The sequence below is a fragment of the Grampus griseus genome (genome assembly GCF_964374135.1).
Source record: "Grampus griseus genome assembly, chromosome: 14".
Classification (NCBI taxonomy): domain Eukaryota; kingdom Metazoa; phylum Chordata; class Mammalia; order Artiodactyla; family Delphinidae; genus Grampus; species Grampus griseus.
This window is the reverse complement of record NC_139008.1, coordinates 68,717,585-68,734,958: the sequence shown is the minus strand read 5'-3', so window position 1 is coordinate 68,734,958 and position 17,374 is coordinate 68,717,585.

Here is a 17,374-nt window from a genome sequence, read left to right as displayed (position 1 = left end):
GTCCCCTTGCTTCTTCAGCCTAGGGTAACAATGCCTTCTTCTACTGCTATTCCCTAGCTACTTCTCCATCATTTTTGGTCTTCTTTTACCTGGCTCACATTCCAATAAATAGTTCTCTAAGCTCTACCCAACCATCCCATCCAAGTATGCCATCTGTTTCCTATTAGGACCCTGACTATATACAGTGTGACCACAGAGCAGTAGCCTTTATTTTTCACTCATATTTACACAGTCCATATAAGTGAGATTATTTTTAGTTCCTTTATTTTCCTACTAGAAATTAGAATTGCATACACTAACTCTATTCCCTTCATCTACCAAAGTTTGGCCCCCTTCTCACTCCAGCTCTTATTATTACGTGAGGTCTTGACTGCTGATTTCTTGGGACCTCGATGCAGTGTTTAGCTACTCTAAACCATTATCCAATACTTAATGCTTCCAATGCTGTGTTTTTCCCACAGGTTGGAATTCTTTGGAAATGGCATGTTTACACTATGGATCTTACTATCCATGAACATAATAAAGCTCTCTTTTAGATTTTCTTTAATGGCCTTCAGTAAAGTGTTATAATATTTTCCTGAGGTATAACGCATTGAATTCCTAAGCCATTTGTAGTTTTTGTTTGCTGATAAAAATACTATGTATTTTATGTTATATTTTCTAATTGTTTATGACATATGTGAACATTTTTTAAATTTTTATACATTGGTTTTATATACAGCAACATTACTGATATCTCTTATAAGTAGTAATAATTATAAGGAGATTATCTTAGAATTTCTATGTGAAAAATCATATTGTTTAAAAATAATGACTTTTTGTCTTCCTTTTTAATCCTTATACTTTTATTTCTTAACATTGTTTTATTGTGCTGGTTGAAGCTTCCAAGATAGTATTGGGCAGCGTGATGAGAATAGGCATCCATATCTTCCTCATAACCTTAAAGAAAATACGTTGCACTTCCCTGGTGGCACAGTGGTTGAGAGTCCGCCTGCCGATGCAGGGGACACAGGTTCATGCCCTGGTCCGGGAGGATCCCACATGCCGCAGAGCGACTGGGCCCATGAGCCATGGCCACTGAGCCTGTGCATCGGAGCCTGTGCTCTGCAACGGGAGAGGCCATAACACTGAGAGGCCCACGTACCACAAAAAAAAAAAAAAAAGAAAATACGTTTATGTTAAGTTACATTGATTATGATGCTTGCTGTCATTTCTCAGAAGATATTCTTTATCTGGTCAAGGAATTACTTTCTTGATTTACTAAGAAGATACTTTTTATCTGAACACAAAAGAAAATGTGAATAACTTTATCAAATTTTATTTCTACATTTATTTGTGTTAAAATATAATTTCCTCCTTTATAATGTGTTAATGTGGTGAATTAGATTAAGAGACTCAAATTAAACATACTTCTCTGCTGTGATGTAATCTCACTTGGTCGTTTCATCACATTAATTTATACTGATCACAGTCACAGATGATACAAAGCTTGAAGTGACAATGAAAATGGTGAGTAATTGGAATTAATCTCCAAATACCTCCACCATTGTAGTTTCAGTTCTTGGCCAAAAATAGGTGCTTGGTATATCTTTGTTGAATGAATAAATAAACAAATGAGTTAAAAGAATACTTACATGAGTTGGAAGAATGGATCAGATCTAATACATTAAAACCAGATGATAGAAATGTAAATTACTGCACCTAGGTCTGTCGGTTGGGAAAGGACAGGACAAGAAAACACGGCTAAGAAAAACGCGGGTGACACAGCTAAGGAACTCAAGCTGATGGTAACTTGCTCACTGTGAGGCAATCACATGATCACATGATGAAGGAGCTGAGCCCAAATGAAACTTGGGTTTCATGTACAGAGTCTGCAGCTGGGTGGCTGTTTACTCTTTTGTTATTACTATCCTGTGCTGGCCATAGACCTCTGGAGCATTCTATTCACATTTCAGAATAGCTGTTGCTAACACCCAGAATCAGTTTGGGGTAGATGAAATAGATGAAACATCTGGAAACTATGAAGGAACAGTTGGCTGTTTTGCAGGGAGTTCATAAGACTTAGGATATTTTGGTGGCTTTATTGAAATAATTAACACTATCAAGCAGGAGAGGAATTAGATACTGTTATAGAATTCCAAAGGGTCAATAAGAATACTTAACAGGGAAATTGGATTTGTTTAATATAATGAAAACCTCTCAGATAAGTGAAGTGGTTTGTAATGAACTGAACCACCTTACATGGTACTGAATTCCTCTGTATTAGATGTGCATTCTTCAACCCTGGGCTTCCATTTATCTGAGACATCATGGAGAAAAGTCACACCCAGTGTGGAGCTCTGGGTATGGCTGTTCAGATGCCTTCGGATTTCAAAATCATGTGAACTCACAATAGGTAGTAACCATCGTGTATCTACACATCACAATGTACAAACACAAAGTCCTAAACAGCATAGACTCGGTGTCATGGCCCAATCATGGCTTGTAGGCTGTTCAACAGATTTAGTAGCAAAAAAAATACTGCATCTTGTTCAAAGATGTAATCTGTCTGCTAGATAGGCCTACTGAAAGTATCTTTCCAAACTATTTTCTAGGACAAAGGTTTAAAACTTTCAGCCTGAGGGATATATTCAGCCCACAAAAATTTTGTTTGGTCCCCATAGTGTGTGTGTGTGTGTGTGTGTGTGTGTGTGTGTGTGTGTGTGTGCAGGCACGTAGAAAACTGAAGGTATATACAATATGACAGTAATAAAACTATTAAGCATAGTCAGATAGTCCCAGTCTCATCAGAAATACAAGCTCTGCGTGTCTTCAGCAAGGAATTAATGTGTGATATAAATCCACTTTTGACAGCTAAGAACGGCTCTATTAAAAAGCCTACTATTAGATATTCATTTTGCATTGCTAATAAGCCTGAGCCCTGCATCCAGAAACACTTTGGCTCTGCCTGAAGTGGCTGGAAGTGGAGGAAAGAAAGGACTTCAATCAGAGCACACATCTCCACCTCGAGAACAGTGGCACAGGCAGGAGACTTCCTAACCACCTGTGGGACTTTCCCTGGAGACAGGACCACACCCAGAGAAGACCTGAATTCCTGAACTCTTTTTAACAAGTGACACCATTTTTACATGATAATTTTTATTGCACAAATCATTATATTTTTTAAATAGAAGAAATTTGGGGAAGAAAAGCCTTTTAAAATTCCCCAGATCTCACAAATCAGTTTTACTTTCTCTTCGTTTTCAAGCTCTTCTCTTAAGTCATTGTAGGTTAATGCATTTTTAACTATAAAATATACGTATAAATTGATATTATTTTTCCATTAAAATTATAACCTAAGTACGTTCTAATTAGCTGTTGTCTACAAAATAGTTTTTATAATTGTGAAATAATTAATATGTGTTAAATCAGATGTTGGCAAATCAGATGTTGGCAAACTTTTTCTTAAAGAACCACTTGGTAAATGTTCTAGGTTTTGTAGGCCATGTGGTCTCTGTACAAGATACTCAACTCTGCATAAAAGCAGTCACACATAACATGCAAATAAATGGACATGGCTGTGTTCCCATATAGCTTCATTTACAAAAACAAGTGGAAGGTTCAGAGCTATAGTTTCAACACCAAAAATTATGATCAATAAAAATGAAAAAAATCACAAATTGGACCTCAACAAAATTAAAAATTTTGCTCTGTGAAATATCCTGTCAAGAGGATGAAAAGAAAAGTTACAGACTGAGAGAAAATACTTGAAAACCACATATATGTCAAAGGATTAACATCTAGAATATATAAAGTACCCTCAAAAGAGTAAAAAACAACAATCAAATAGAAAATAGACATGAACGGATATGTCAAATGACATACAGATGACAAATAAGCATATTAAAAGATGTTCAGCTTCATTAACCATTATGGAAATGCAAACTAAAACCACAATGTGATATTACCCACACACCTATCAGAATGGGTAAAAGTTTTTGTTTTTGTTTTGTTTTGTATTTTTACATTACAAGATTAAACGCTGGCAAGGATGCAGAGAAACTGGATCACTCATACTTGGCTGGTAGAAGTGTAAAATGGTACAGCCACTCTAAAAAATAGTTTGGCAGTTAGTTTTAAATGAAACATGAAATTATTTTATATCCCAGCAGTTGAACTCTTGAGCATTTATCCCAGAGAAATGAAAATTCATGTTCACATAAAGATCTGTACATGACTATTTATAACAGCTTTTTTCATGATAGTGAAAAACTGGAAACAAACCAGATAACATTCAGTGGGTAACTGGTTAAACAAACAGTGGTGAATCCATACCATGGAATACTACTCAGCAATAAAAAGGAGTGAACTATTGATACACACAACAATTTGGATGAATTTCCAGAGAATCATGCTAAGTGAAAAAAAAAATTATAACGGTTACAAACTGTATGATTCCATTCATATAACATTCTTGAACTAATGAAATTATAGGAAAAAGGACAGATTGGTGGTCACCAAGGGTTAAGGAAGGAATACAAGGTGGGTTGGGATAGGAAGGAAATATATGTGATTATAAAAGCAACAAGAGCCTTGTGCTGATTGACCTGTTCTATACCTTTTCTGTGTGGTAGATACACAAAGCTACACATGTGATAAAATTGTATAGAGGTAAATACACACACACACACAGGAGTACAAGTATAATTGAGGAAATCTGAATAAGATTAGTGGATTGTATCTATGTCAAAATCCTAGTGTGGGCTTCCCTGGTGGCGCAGTGGTTGAGTCTGCCTGCCGATGCAGGGGACACGGGTTCGTGCCCCGGTCCGGGAAGATCCCACATGCCACGGAGCGGCTAGGCCCGGGAGCTATGGCCGCTGAGCCTGCGCATCTGGAGCCTGTGCTCCACAACGGGAGAGGCCACAACAGTGAGAGGCCCGTGTACCGCAAAAAAAAAATCCTAGTTGTGATATTATACTATGGGTTTGCAACATATTATCACTGAGGAAACTGAGTGAAGAGTATGTGGGTTCTCTCTGTATTCTTTCTTATAACTGCATGTGGATATACAATTATCTCAAACTTAAAAGTTTAAATAAAAAGGGGGAAAGGAGATGCCCAAAGAAATAGATTTTATTTCCAGTGACTAAGAGATATGGACATGTGGATGGCCCCAGAACACAGTGATTAAAGGGCCCACAGCCATGGATGAACTAACAGTGTGACGGAGAATGTATTTTTCAAACATTAAGCTTATTTGTTTTCATTTTTCTCTTAAATCATATGTCCTTGCAGTTTTCTGCTCTAAGGAAGAACTTAATCACTCCGGGGCAGATGTTAAACTTGAAATTTAAATTGAGGAGCGAGACAGGATGTCCTATATTATTTTAACACATCAAGAACCAAACCTAGAGGAATCAAAGGTAGAGTTTTTCTCTCTATTGAGAAGTTAAGAAGTGTTGAGGTGATTCCGGTCCTGGATAATTTCCATTTACCCTCCCAAATTCACTTCCCACCTTCTCCGCTCTGCTCTGTGCCCCAGGAGACTAACTCACATGGGATCCATCAACCAATCCCCTTGTCCTTGACTTCTAGTTGGGTTCATCCAATTGGAGGACAGCAGGAGAGCAGAAGACAGGAGAGTGAGGTTAGATGTTTGTTCCCTTAGCTTCCTCGCTGCCAAGGCATCCTGAGTTCACTGTGTTCCTACATCACCAGACATATCTTCTGCCAGACCTCTCTCTCTAGACAGTTAACCTATCTACTTCCAGTGACTGGTCCCTCCACTTGCCCCTTTAGACCCAGTGGTGGTACCAGCTCCCCACTGTTGCTAGCCCCAAGATACTGCGCTATGCCTTGTTATTTCCTTAAACCCATACCTCTGAATCTAGTCCCTTTTTTAAACTCTCCCCAAACTTCTCTTACCTTTTTGAAGGTCATCTCTTTCATTCAGCGACCTTAAAAAATAAACCATTTCTTCTGTACTAATCCAGCTGGACCATAAAACTTGTTGCCCTATGGTAGTAGGATAACCACTTAGGGCAAATTTTCTTTTTCTTTTTTTTTTAGGGGAAATTTTCTTAAATCCTTTTTGATTCCAGTGTAGACAGAAGGGAATAAGAGGCAGGCTTCCCACCCCCAATCCTCCTGCCACCAATTCTGGGGTGGAGCTGAGGGTTGGGGAGGTGATCACATCAAAATAAATTGGGTGGCCCTACTGTTGTCAAACAGATATTTGATAAATAAATATCTGTTAGACAATCCATTATGCTAGTCCCACACTTAGGTTTGCAATTTTTATCTATTATCTCGTATAATCTTTACATTTAGGATAACATTATAATCTCCATTTTACATATTACAGAATACAAGTTTAGAGGCAAGGAAACTTACCTGAAATTCACAGCAAACAAATGGTGGAAACAGGACTCACATCCTCGTCCTTCTGACTACCAAACCTGCACAACTTTTACTTCTCTGTAAACAGCAGGTTCACTAAGATTACTATATTCATCTGCGTGGGCTGCCATAACAAAATACCACAGATTAAAGAACAGAAAGTTATTTCTCACGGTTCTGGAAGTGGGGAAGTCCAAGATCAAGGTGCCAGCAAGATAGGTTTCATTCTGAGGCCTCTTTTCTTGGCTTGCAGGTGACCACCATCTCACTATGTAGTCACATGTCCTCTTTGTATGCAGGAAAAGCAAGCTCTCTCCTGTCTCTTCTTAAAAGGACACTAATTTCATGGGACAAGGGCTCCATCCTTATGACCTCATTTAACCTTAATTAGTTTTGTGAAGTCCTCATCTCCAAATACAGCCACAGTGAGGTTAAGAGTTCAGTATATGAATTGGGCATTGGGGACAGGCAGAGGACAAAACATTCAGTTCATAGAAATTACCTAGGTTAAAAAAAAAAAAAAGAGTAACCAGAATGATTTGTTCCATTTTTAGAAGCTCAAAAGGCACACTTTTATAAAATTTTTCAACTTAAATTCAAGTCTTGTTCTCCCCTTAATATGTTGGTAAGAAATCCAGTATTTGCCTCTTGGGGCTATTTACTTTCCTCTTTTCCAATTTTTTAAACCCCAGAAGCACAAGCTGTCCAAAGCAGAGCACAATTGAATGGGGAGCCCCTTGGCATGAGGTCAGTCCATGACGTCCCTTTCTTTTTATTGCCACTCAGTGATGATATTGAAAGCTGAATGAGCACCCACATTCCCAGTATGCTGAGGACCCACTCCATGGTGGTGTATCACAGGTCCAGAGGGAGGACTGGAAACCATGGGCATCATCACCCTCCATCACCAGCCTGAAGGGAGGAAAATGTAAGCTTTCTGCTGACTTTCTTCTAAAGTCACTCAAACTCAGAACACATCTGAACTTTGTATTGCTCTTAGAAAGGAAAAAGGAAGTGGTTGAAGAAAGGATGGAATTCAACACAAATCAGCAAAAGGGAAAAAAAAATCTGAAACAGCTGTGTTTTATAAAGCAAACCTCAGAAGCATGGTTTTTATCTTCAATAGACCTGTTCCAAAATCCAAAAATCAGAATGACCCGGTCATAGATTTATTTTAAAAAGTATAGAAAAGAGTACCTTGTGGTACAGAGTAGAAGCATTGGGACTTTGTGGGTCAGATCTAAGTCAGGAGTCAAAAGACACTTGGTCCTCTTTCCGTTCATTTACTGAGGCAAGTCTCAATTAATCTATCAAACTCTCTGTCTCACACACACACACACACACACACACACACACACACGCACACACACACAACACCAGAGAAGACATTTCTGAATTCTGGGTGGCAAGAAAAGGACATAGAATGACAAGGTCTTTAATAAGAGATGGACCCATCTCTGTCCCAAAAGACCCATCCCTCTTCAAACACTCTACTATAAAATTGCACATAGACGAAGCACACTTGAGAGTGTGCCAGTTGACTCAAACCAAGAGGCTTAGGTAAAACTTCTGAGTAACAGTGTCCTTAGGTATGTGCTAAGTTCTGGAAGATACAAATAAGGCCTTGTTGTAAGTTCTCTGGTAAATGGGGATGACAGTCATGTACACACAGATCCCAAAACCACACAATCAATGAATCTAGAGAACGAAGTGATCTGGGGGACCAGAGGCAGGGATTTATAACTCCTCAAAGGACATTTGTTTAACATAAGTCTTAAAGGATAAATAGGAGCTCCTTTCCCACGAGACGCTTGTCTTTGCATTGCTTGAGGAATTTACTGAAAGAAGCACACACGCACTCACACAAACACACACACCCCAACTGAACACAGATGAAAGTTTATGTAGCTCATAAAGGTAAATGTTCTACTGTTTGCTAATCATCCAACCCTTCACGGTACTGGGACCAGAGGAAAATTTCTCCCAGGAGTCTTCATAAAGAAGACAATGTATGATATAATAAACACCATTCTACAGCATCATTAAAATGGATATAACTATAAGCTTTACAGATCTGTTTTCTTATCAGAACCTCAATATAGACTCTCAAAGAACATCCAGTGGCAGCAGATGTACAGGGAACCAGTAGAACATCCAGGTGCCCAGCTTTCTCTTGGCCTAGTTTATTCCAAGAAAACATTTAAAAATATTTGGGAAAAGAGGTGGATTGTAGACCCTCCAAGCAAGCAATCCTTTTTGAATATTACTTCTCCCCAGAGACCGTGAAAGAGACTGAGGTCCTCGATCACTAGATCATACTCATTAGTAAATGCCTGTGACAAAGTTATCCTTTGTTGACTTTTGAGGATGGCCCCAAGTGCCATAGATATTCATAGTCAGGAGACTGTTAACATCATTTTGTAAAAATCAAGAAGTTGAGGAGGGAAATGAGCTCCAGTGGATGGGAAGAGTAGTCAAGAGTCTGGTCTTACAGAGTAGATGAAAGATGATGAGTATGATGAGATGGGGAAGAGCAGTGAGGAAATAAATATTACAGAGGCTACCCACATTACTCCTTCTGCAATAAAATATCCTCTACCACTTTTACTCAACCAATGGCAGGGAAACTCAGCAAAGAGTCCAAAAGCCTATTCATTTAATAAGCATTTCCTAAGCGTGTTATACATCATAGCACATGCCAGTTACTAAGATATTGGAGAGACAAAAGGCCTGATTTCTGCCCTTGAAAAATACAAGTAACTTACCACAAACACCTATAAGACTTGCCTTTTGCAGTTTCACTGTTAAGCATGGGCCAGTGCAGAGAAATCTGCACACCTGGATGGAATTCCCAAGGTCTTCCACAGAGATCACAGAGATGTCCCTGGATTCCTAGGGTAAGTATCAGATCCTTATGTACTTTGAGTAATAAAACCTCACTGTAAAGACAGATGAAGGAATATGAGGTCAAGGGAAAACATCTCCACCTGCTTCCCCAGTCCCAGCCCTTATACCGATAAAGCCTCTCTCTAATTAATCATCTGTGCTGGTAAGTGTCCACTGATCCTATTAAACAATAGGGCTGGGTGGAAGTTATGGGCCAGCATCGCTGCTAAGACCTTCCAACCCTCATTTATAAATTTAATAGCAGCACCGAGATATCTCAGGAGTGCAGTAGGTTATAGGCTAGTCTTTCCTTGGGGTATAATTTTATTTTCCTGCTCTGTGTGGATGTAATGTATTTATTCCAAGTTATTCTTTTTTCCCCAAAGTTGGTGAGTTGTACTCCTTGAGTACTATCCTAAATTGACAAATTCCAGGCTGCCAGCGCTTGTCGTCTGAAGGAAGAAAAATTAGAGAAGTCAGTAATCAATCTGTATTGTGTGAAGATTAATATGCCTGCCCCTCAGGTTAACCAGACGTAAGTGTAAATTGAAATGAAATGTTCAGAAAGTCCTCCTAATCATGCATGCTGTGATTATGAATCCTATATTTATTTACCGTTCTTTGAATCACCAAACACCAGGCAACTGGAAGAGACAGGGGTCAACAAACCCAAAATGAACTATTATCCCGGGCTAGGTGGCAGGCGACTGATTAATGGAAGCAAATCCAGGTGGCCTCACATCCAGGAGAAAAGGCAAATGCTTCCTCCACCAGAGGTCCTGATTCCCGCCCTGGTCGTCCTGGGGATGGACAGCAGTTCATGGACAAATCTAAGGGGAGGATGTCAAGGGGATGGATGAGTTATGTGAGCAGGGCCCATATTGGTCCTTTCTCAAATATCAGGCCATGAATTTATTCCAAGGACTTTGGGGAAAAGAGCTCCTGGAAGCAGATATGCAGAGATTGATGGAACATCGCACAGCTGGGAAGCACAGCTCAGCTTAGCGGCCTTGCTGTATCGCTTGTTTGAGTTCTACATGGTTCCAGCAGCTGTGCGTGTCTGTGCGTCTGTGGGTGTGTGCATCTCCCCTTTGGTGGGGGGGTATGACATTCCTGTGACTGTGAGGATGACTGACTCCACGTGGGAGTTGAACATGTGCCCCGTGTATATCTAAGTGGATAAATGTTTTGTGTTAATTATTTGTGAACTAGCAATGTCTCACTTCAACTTGGCTGTGTTTTAAAATTTAACCTAAATCAATAGCTTGTATCTTAAAACATGTTTTACCTCAGGGACACAGTGCTGAATCACATTGGGGGTGGGTCCAATTATCATACAATTAGAATAGGATTCATCCAATACAGCATCCAGTGTTTAGTGCCACGCTAACTGGCTTGGATTTCATTATGTGGGTCAGTGGTTCCCAGACTTTTATTTCAAGTAACAGAATTTTTTTCTTAAAGAATTAGGGACTAGCATTCAGTAACCAACTTTTTATTTTGCCTAGTAAGGAATTTAACAACACAAAAAACAACAGCAGCAGAAACAACAAAATAACGTACTCTCGTTATTCCATTTAAAAAGGATCAAAAAGGAGGAAGGACATACATTTTAAGAAAAAAAAAAAACAGCAGAGAGGTCCACTTCTAAAAACTTAAAGAGATTTACCCTTATGAAAGAAAGCCTTGCCAATTATACTCTTACTTTTTCACTTTTTTTTTTTTTTTTTTTTGCTGTAAACCTGTGAAACTTCTTTATGGCCAAGTGTGTTATTGTTTAGACATGAGTTTGGGTATATACAGTTAATTTTATGTGTTAACTTGACTGGGCCACTGAGTGCCCAGATATTTGATTTAGTTAAATATTATTATTTTATTATTCTGGTTGTGTCTGTGAGTCTTTCTGGATGAGATAAACATTTGAATTGGTAGACTTGCCCTCCCCAATGTGGGTGGGCCCCAGCTAATCTACTGGAGGACTAAATAGAACAAAAAGCAAGATAAGGGAAAATTCACTTTGTCTGCCTGACTGTCTTCAAATTGGGACACTAGTCTTCTACTGCACTCAGACTGGAACTCATACCACCAGCTCCCCTGGGTCCCCAGCTTGTGGATGACAGATCATAGGTCTTCTCAGCCTCCATAATCATATGAGACAATTTCTTGTAATAAAGAGAGAGAGAGAGAGAGACAAAGAAATCTCCTATTGGTTCTATGTCTCTTGAGAACCCCAACTAATACAGATCTATATATTTATACACACACACACACACACACATCACGTACATACACATGTATATGTATATGTGTATACATATATGTGTATACACATATACATACACATGTATATACATGAGTGCATATATGTATATCTCATAAACACATACACACACACCACAATACCATAACCTGGTGTTTCTGTGGGTCCATCAATCCCCTGAATGTCAATACGAACCCTAAGACATGGTGTTTCTTCATAGCCTGATATTGTTGGCTTCCATAGCAGTTGCTTCACTGGCATTATAATGGAATAAACACTGGACTCAGAGTCAAAACCACCAAATTCACACCCAGGACCTCTATTGCCCTATTAGTGGTATCACACATGTCACGTGACCTCCTTAGGTTTTTGTTTGCTCATCAGTAAAATAGACATCACTGTATTTATTTTGTAGAGTAACAGTCCCTGCTTACTTACTTACTTTTCTCTTTTGGCCTTTCTTCTCCATCCTCCTTTCCCTACTCAGCAAGTATTTTGCAGCTGGTCCCAGCCTTATCCTCCTGAACCCACTCCTTTCTCCACCACAGACCTCACTGGCCACAGACCCAGGCCAGGAAGTCATCTCTGGCTTCACTTCAAGGGAAGATGAGGCAGGATTTGAAGTCATGCCACCACCTCAAGCCCCACAGGCTAGTTCTGGACTAAAGGAGAGGAAGCTGAGTAAAAATCAATGACAATTCCATGACATAGGTGGGAGGTGGTTGTTAAAGAAGTTACTATGCTTTTCTGTTGTAGTTCAGAGGATTTGTTAGTATAAGAAGAGACCCAGATACTGACTTCATTGAAAATGTGATCTGATGCAACCAAATAAATGAGGACTGAGATCTAGCTATACCCCTGACAAGCTGTGTGACCTTGGGCAAGTTACTTAACCTTGCTCTGTCTCAGTCGTCTCAAAGTGAAGATAACAATGCCATTTTTCACTGAAGGTTACTATGAAGAATAAATGAGATAATGCATTAAAAGCCCTTGGCACAGTCTAACACAATGGTTCTTAAGCTTTGATCTACATCAGAATCACCCGTAGGGCTTCTTAAAACAGAAATTTCTGGGTCTGACCCCCAGAGTTTCTGGTTTATTAAGTTTAAGATGGGCTCTGAGAGTCTGTACTTCTAACAGGTTCCCAGGTGATGCTGCTGTTGCTGGTGTGGGACCTCACTTTGAGAACCACTGGTCTAGTAAAGTGTTATCCATTGCAATGATGATGACAATCACGATCATGATCATGACTGCTACAAGGGACTCCAACTTTACATAAATAATAAAGTAATATGTAAACTTGTTTTACACAATTTGGAAAAAAAACATTTTAGTATGCCTCATGTGATAGCCTGGCAACTATTGTTGAAACCTTCTAATATAGTTCAAATAGGTTGGACTTTATATTTGGTACAAAGTTCTTAGGGCATGAATCATCTGTAAATGGATCAGGCAGAACCTCTATGGGCTATTAGTGGAAAGGATCTATGGACTATTAGTAGAGAGAAGAGATTTTTTGCTGAGAGAGGAACAGAACCAGATAGAGAGTAAGGAGAACTGGGTCCTCTTTGGTTTTAAGGGATTTTCTTTGCAAAATGATAGGATTGAATTACATTTTCTCCAAGATTCAGCCCACTTTTGTTGAGCAGAGATTCTGTAATTAATTATAATCTAAAGCAGACTGAGAACACAGCAGTCCTGCCCCCAGGAAGCTAATTGCTGTTCAGAGCCCTTGGCCCAAGCCCCAGGAGGCCTTCCATTCAAGACCAGCATCACTCAACAGTTGAAGTTTCTATGGGGCCTGAAGAAGCTGGTTGCTTGTTGCATGAGAGTTGGGCAATTTCCTGGCCTGAAAGTCTGTGAAAGGAGGCAACTGACCCCTATTTCCCACTTATCTGAGACTGAGATGGGGAACTTGAGTTCAATGGATTGGGGGGATTTTTGTTTGTTTTTTTGGTTTTGGGGTGGTTTTTTTTTTTTGGAAATGACTTTAGCCTCACATCTAAACTGAAGGAAAAAGAAAAGCCTTGAGTCTGGTTCTTCCATCCTCCCCACCAAACTTGGGCTGCATCCTAGTCGTGTGACCATCATGATACCAGATCCCAGAAAAGCTCTGGCCCCCATGGCTTGATTCTTCCTAAATATGAGAAGTCTCCATGTGTACTTGGGCTAGTAGGCAGTTGTATTTTCTCTTTTTGATTGTCTGTTCTTGGGACATAAACAACAGAGCAGCCCTCTCAGCTCCCTGAAAGAGAAACCATCTGTAATTCATTTCTGAGTACCTGGCATGAGAGTTCCACATACAGTAATACTCACAAATATTTGTTGAATGAATGAATAAATAAATGAATGGCCATCCATCTTAGGAAGTCTTAAGTGTTGAATTTCCCTATTAATCTTCCAAAAGCCCAAATATAGCTTATATTGAGCACTAATTATGTGGCTGAAACTACTCTAAGTACTTTTAAATAATACTGCGTTTCATTCTCAAAATAGCCCTATGAGGTCGAGTATTCTTATCATCACCCCATTATACAGATGGGTAAACTAAAAGTCAAGATTACATAGTGGCAGAACAGAGATTTGAGCCCAAGACAGTCTTCCCCTTTGGGGAGCACTTTGGACGGCTCTCTGGCTTCCATCCAAATACACACAGGCCATCAAGCCACTAGCAGACATCATTCTGGACACTTTCCGCTCCCCACCTTCATGACCTCTTGCATGCTCCGTGCATCTGCCTTCTGTCACCTCATCCACCTGCAGAGAGAGACACAGCATGAAGGGCAGGAGGCAGTAGCATGGAGGATCTAGCTACAGAGCTGAGATCTCAGGAACCGTGGGAGGGAGAAGGGATAGTGACAACCCTTCCGTTGTCATCCTGCAGACAGCCACCATCATACATCCTCAGGGAGGTACTCCTTAGCAACAAGTTTCTGCCTTCATTTGTCTTCCCTGCAAAGAAGGCTCCAGGGAAAAAGGTTCAATTTCAGCATGATTTGATAGCTGTTTGGAAACTCCTACCGAGTCTCAGCAGGCTTATCAGTCCAGCAAGGAGTTTGAACTAACTCATTCAGGTAGGCCTGGGAAAGGCAGAACCCCAGCCATATATACAAGATCACAGATACACAGGCTCATGTTTTAACAGAAATAGGACCCTTTCCTTTATTGAACAACACTTCCTTGGCCATGTCCCTTTGTTACAGGTCAGTTGATTACTTAAAATAATGAAACAAGTCCAGTTCCCAACATACCCAATAATAATCATGTTAAGTCTGAAACCAGGGGCAAAAAAACCAATAATAATCCTCAGATCCATAGATTTTTTTAAATCTATGGTGTCTGAATGGCTAGGAAAATTTGAGTTCCCTCTTTAGCAAGGAAAGACCTTCTTTGTGCTTCTTTGATCAGCTTTTGCCTATGGCTCCTCTTTTGTATCCAGTTACAGGGCAGTGAGTCACCTCATCCCACAGCAAAGCCCTGAAGTACCACCTCCCTGATGGCAGTCCACAGCACCAAGTCAGGTCTACTGATGTCCCACAGAGGTTTTCACTGACAATGTCCATCAAAAGAGTTCACCACTGGGTCAGAACACAACAAGATGTGCACATCAAGCAGCCAAGGCCATTGCCTCCCATCCACTGTTTCTCCTTTTGATTCAGAAGAGGTGGGAGTTTTTTGTCCTCACCTCCCAAGACAGCCTTCCCCAGTGTCTGCCTGGGATGAAATTCCCTGAGGGGCTGAATACTTGGAAGTTCTCTCAATAGACATGCAGCATCTCAGTTAAACATTGTATGCTAACCTGGCTTCCTCAAAACTTGGATACTCTAGGAAATGATTGTAACCAATGTCTAGACATGGGATAAGATAATATTTCATGTTTTTCCCTTCCCAGGGCATAGACAAAAATGAAATAAGCTCTCCCAAATTCAAGTTACCTGTTATTTAGCTAAAAATCTCTAATTTCAAATGTACTCCAAATCCAGTTTAAAGAAATTCACTGTCCAGTTAGCTGTCAGATCAGTTTTCTCCATAAAAGGATATCTGATGAATTCATTTCTCTATTGAGCTAAATCAGTGGGCTTTAGCCATGGCTGTGTATTATAATCACCCGAGAAGCTTTTATTAAAATCCTGACTCCCAGCCCCATTCACAGAGCTCTTCTTCTAGGATGGAGGTCTCACGTTGTCAAGATTCCTAACTGATCCCAATGTACAGCTTGGACTGAGAACTGCTGTCTAACTGAACCTGACTTTGCTGTATGATAACCTACCACAGTTACTACACCTGCAAAGAGCACGTCTCTTATATCTGTAAAGGGCTGTTATTTATATGCTTCCCACGAGCATTAAAAGCTGAATATCCAAATTTTAGTGTCTTCAGAAAATCTTAGAGACACTAATGAATTAGCCAATTTGCACATCAGGTATGCTGGTGCTTTTCTGGATTAGGGCAGCACTTCACATCCTTCATCCATCATGTAGCAGCATCCTGGTACAGGTCTTCAATTCTGACTCTCTCAGGGTCAGACCTAGGCCAGGAAGTGCTGAGCATTTGTATAATGAATAGGGAAAAAATGCTGTCTCTGTCATTCAATAAATCGAAAATTCCTTTTCCACCCACTTTCTTCCTGGGCAGGAGGAGATACATGAAGATAAATAAGACACATAGGTGGGGACCAGATGAAAAAAGGCCTTCTTATGGATGTTCAGTTTCATTCCAAGGGCAAGGAAATGGCATTGATGGGTTTTTACTGGGGTGGGATGTGACAAGATCAAATGTTTTTATTTTACAAAGATCACCTGGCTATAGTGTGGAGACTGGAGAAGATGGGGGTAGAGAGTTGGGGTTGGGGGCAGATAGATGGTTATTGAAGCCACTTTAGCCAAAGACGCAAGTATCCTTGACTAGGACAAGGTCTTGGAAGAAAACATTTAAGAAGTGAAAGTGGCAGGATTTGATGAAGAAGGTGTATTTGGGGCTGAGAAAGAGGTAAGAGAACTCTCCAGCTTTCTGGCTGGAGCAACTGCATGAATGGCAATGAAGTTCAACCATCTGGAGAACATGGGGGACAGGAGCAGGTTTCTGAGTAAAACACTGAGTTCCAGTTTGGACTTCCTGAGAGAGAAGTGCTGAGGGACATTTGCCGTAGGTCATTGAGCCCATTTCAAATTCTCAGCACACAATCGCCTCACCCACTCGAAACCTTGGCTTCTGCTGGGGTGGCGAATGTACTTTTTTTGTAACCAAGGGAATAGAACTGGTTCTAGGTTTAAAGAAACATTGGAAAATGTTTCAGAAAGGAAAAAAATGTGCCACCTCTCATTCATTAGGATGGCTACTATAAAAAAAAGAAAAGAAAAGAACATGTGTTGGTAAGGATGTGAAGAAATTAGGACTTTTGTGCACCGTTGATGGGAATGGAAAGTGGTACAGCTGCTGTGAAAAAGTGTGGCAGCTCCTCGAAAAATCAAACATACAATTGCTATATGATCCAGCAATCCCTCATAAATATATACCCAAAAGAACTGAAATCAGGGACTCAAGGATATATTTGTAAGTCCATGTTCATAGCAGCATTATTCACAATAGCCAAGAGGTAGAAGCAACCCATGTGTACAATGAATGGATGAAATAATAAACAAAATGTGGCATACACAAACAGTGAACTATTACTCTGCCTTAAAAAAGGAAGGGAATTCTGACACATGATGCAACATGTGTGGAACTCTGAGGACGTTATGCTAAGTGAAATAAGCCAGTCACTAAAGAACAAATACTGTATGATTCCACTTATATGAGGTTCCTAGAATAGTCTAATTATAGGGACAGAAAGTAGAATGGTAGTTT